The sequence below is a fragment of the Dermacentor silvarum genome, chromosome 4 (genome assembly GCF_013339745.2).
Source record: "Dermacentor silvarum isolate Dsil-2018 chromosome 4, BIME_Dsil_1.4, whole genome shotgun sequence".
NCBI classification, from domain to species: domain Eukaryota; kingdom Metazoa; phylum Arthropoda; class Arachnida; order Ixodida; family Ixodidae; genus Dermacentor; species Dermacentor silvarum.
In genome coordinates this window covers 39,307,629-39,311,246 of record NC_051157.2, presented here as the reverse complement: position 1 = coordinate 39,311,246, position 3,618 = coordinate 39,307,629, and the positions used below count along the sequence as shown (strand labels likewise).

General features: G+C 47.8%; 1 pseudogene; it reads left to right on the top strand.

Moving 5' to 3' along the window:
- The first annotated feature begins 1,885 nt into the window (after positions 1 to 1,885).
- On the top strand, positions 1,886 to 1,983 carry LOC119451168 (U2 spliceosomal RNA; annotated as a pseudogene).
- The last annotated feature ends 1,635 nt before the right edge of the window (positions 1,984 to 3,618 follow it).

Genomic DNA, 3,618 nt, shown 5'->3' with positions numbered 1-3,618 from the left:
AAGCACCTGGCGTTTCCCTGGCGTAGCGAATCCTATAACACAAAGATGCTTGAGGTCTCTCTCACCAAATTACGTGGCCGCATAAACCTCCCTGAATTTCTACTTACACAGGTCGGGTCTGGTTCCCTCCCCCCTCTGCTCGTTTTGTAATGAGTAAGAGACAATACATCAATTTCTTCTAGCTTGTCGCCGCTTTACTGCGGCAAGAAAAGATTATTGGAAATACCTCTTCGAAGAAATGGCCTGCACTTAACAGAACCTGCTATTCTTCCGTTCGGGGCCTCCATTTTGGGATTTAGCCACAGGGATGCTTGCTCTGCTGTGCAAATATTTCTTACAGAATCCAACCGAATGCCCTGCTAAATTCTATATTGCTACAGACGTGATATGCAACAACAACAACAACAACAACAACAACAACAACAACAACAACAACAACAACAACAACAACAACAACAACAACAACAACAACAACAACAACAACAACAAACGTTGCTTGATATAGCGTCGCCATCTTGGCCTCCGTTGGCTTCCGTGTAAATAAATTGTAAATAGCCTTCGTCATCAGCTACACGTAACAATATACTTTCTCGATGAACTCATGGACATGTTTTCTCTATGGCTTTCTGTCAGAGTACATATATATGAGGAGCGTCAAGCGAATAATTTAGTAAACAGTTACTTGTGCTCAATGAAGGTATATGTACTACGTTTCGTGCTTAACTGTCAGTGTCCCTGTGTGTGTGTCACCTGAGCACCGCAACTTACACCATCAAGTTATGGTTATTAATGCCGTTAATACTGTCTGAGACGAAAGGCGGGCGTAAGCGTGCGCTACCAACGAACAGCGATAGCTCTGCTCGAAACCATGGAGGAAGGAAAAAAATTTCGTCGGTCATTCCACTCTGTGAAGGTGGTTGCACCAGCGAAGCTGCTATGGTGGTTGGTAGAGCTCTTAGTCCCTATTTTGTAATTGCGCGATATGTAATTGTACTCATTTTATGTAACTATGTGATTACCGTGTATATATTTTGTGCAAATACAGAGAGATACACAATTTGCTCCGTGTTTGAAATTTTCTCTTTTCGTCTATTTTATGTTGTCCCGCAAGTGATGATGACCTTGTGGTCGCTGTGGTACACCCCCAATGGCTTCGGGACAACGCTGGTTAGGTTCCTGGCCAGCGTCAAATCTACACACGACCGTTGACGTGTCGTCGTCTCTTTGCGGCATTCTCGGCATCGCGATATACGTCGTCGGCACTTGCTCGCCGCTTACGTACCACATCGCGGGCACGCGTTTTTTCTCGAGCCACTGGGTTGGCACGACGTCGGTGGTCTCTCGCCCGCCACTGCTCTCGCTGTCGCTCCTCGTAGGTACGCTGCTCTTCAGGCGTACGGATGACGCGTGGCCTTCCCATAACAACGGTGGAGCGAAATGGCACCAAAAATTCAATGCCATTTCACTCTGTGAAGGTGGATGACCAGCGAAGCTGTTTAGGTGTGTGGGGATTGACCGTTGCTCCGGTGAAACGTCCCAAGTTTGCGGGATCGGGGCCACATGGACGATTCGCATTTTTTTTTTTCGCCTCGCTGTCTTGGAGGGCAGCACGCTTACACTTGGCGTCCGCGGCCCACTCATCGTCGGTGGTCTCCATCCGCCGCCTCCGCGCCCATTCCCTTTTCTGTTCATGCCGTCGTTCTTGGTAGGCACGCTGTTCCTCTTCAGACCGCATAACACGTGGCCTACCCATTTCACAGTCAGAGCAGAACTGAGGAAAGGCGCCCACGTAGAACATGACGTCAGGAGACGGAAGACATCCAGATTAGTCGGCACTAGTTTGAAAACGCGGGATGGCGTACACGTGTATGATGCGAGCGTAGACATGGCCGACGCGGGTCAAAGTGTAGTATCTGTTCTTATCAGCTTAATATCTGATACGGGTTGTATTTGGACCCAAGGTATTAAACTTATTAAACTGCTGGCTGCACGTTGTCGTCGCACCCGCTGTTTTTTTTTTTTTTTTTCGACAAAACGTGCGCTGAACGTGGCTAGCGCGGTGGTGGAAGCTATACTAAAACTTACCGCAACATCATCACGTGTTGGGCCTACTTCTACTGGCTTCAATTTCGTTACGCAATGCTCGCTGCTAGTTCTTTCTTTCCGCCATGCGCGAAACACTATGTATTCCAATACGAAGCTATGCACATTGTGCGGCGAATATCGTGTGTGCAGCCGCGTTCCCAAGTTCCAAAAAGCGGTGGACGCCACATTAACAGCAGTCCACTGTAAAAGAAAAAAAAAGTTCACTAAGGGTTGGTTGTAGCGTCCCGAGACGCTTAATTCGCTGCCCGTGCTTTGCCTAGCGCTGCACATTCTCCGCCTGGACTGTTGATGGCTGGGGGTTTCGGCGCGTCACCAGTGGCCGTTAGCACTTCACGCATGGTGCCCACGCGCGCGAGCACGTCTGTCGGTGCCCCGCCGTCTTATCGACTGTGCCACCGTTTAATCGATTTCGACCGAAGGTTGATGAGGGAAGGTAGCCGGCGGGAGTGGAAGGTTAGCGAAGAGGGTAATGGGGCCCACGAGAACCTTCGTCGTTGGCCTTGATTGGCGAAAACGGTCAATCGATCTCCGTATCGATCGTCACTCAACCGCTGATCGTGGCACGGCCTGCGTATCCACTCTTGAAACTCCGTTTTAGACTCACGTGTGAAGGCCAATAGCCTCTCCTCGCTTCTTGCCCGTGTTGCTGTTATAAAAAAGCTGGCCATCGTTTTACTTTGATACAAAAAAAAAAAACAAGAAAAAAGAAAAAAGAGAAGAAGACGACGACATGTAAGGCTCAAATGATTTCCTTTTTTATTTTCGAGGGCCTGCTTCCCTTTTGAGGCTGCTGGTTGCTTGCTCTCACTGAAAGCCCCGCACCTGTTTGTAAGTGGGCTCGCCGCCCGTTTCACGGGGTAATTTGTACGAACATGTTTAGATGAAACTGCAGGAATCGATGCTGACCCCGGAGGTTCGCCAAGTTAGGGTGTTCATATTGTTCGGCATGCGAAAAACGTTTAACCACTAGAAGTACAGACTAGACAAGTACTTTCCACTGAATCAGCGTTGATATATCCCTCGCTTGACCTGTCCCTACATTAAGTTGTCCAAGGTATTTGTGTCCACTGATCGAAACAAATGGGTCCCTTTGGATTTGCTGGCTTAATATTCTTTCGGTTACTTGCGACGTTTCTGGAAAGAACCTATCGGCTGTCATCATATGATATAATCAGTTGTGACTTTGTGCCACACGCACCATATGTATATGATTGTGCTATTGAAGCACTAGAAAACTGTAGTGGGCTTCGTAAGTTACTTAGTTATCTGATGGTTTCCCGAGGGCAATGGGAATCGTGACAAACTGAGACAAAACAGACATTTAATATGCGCTCGCTGTGCTCTTTTGAACACGTATTTAAATTTATCGTCACATTGCTAAAATTGCACTAGGCTCCACATGGGACCCGCAACAGTAGGTATTCAACTGCGTGTGCCCTGGTACTGTTTCATGTTGCCATTCTTCGTTAAACACAAGCCGAACACTATAAAACATCGCACGGCAAGATTATA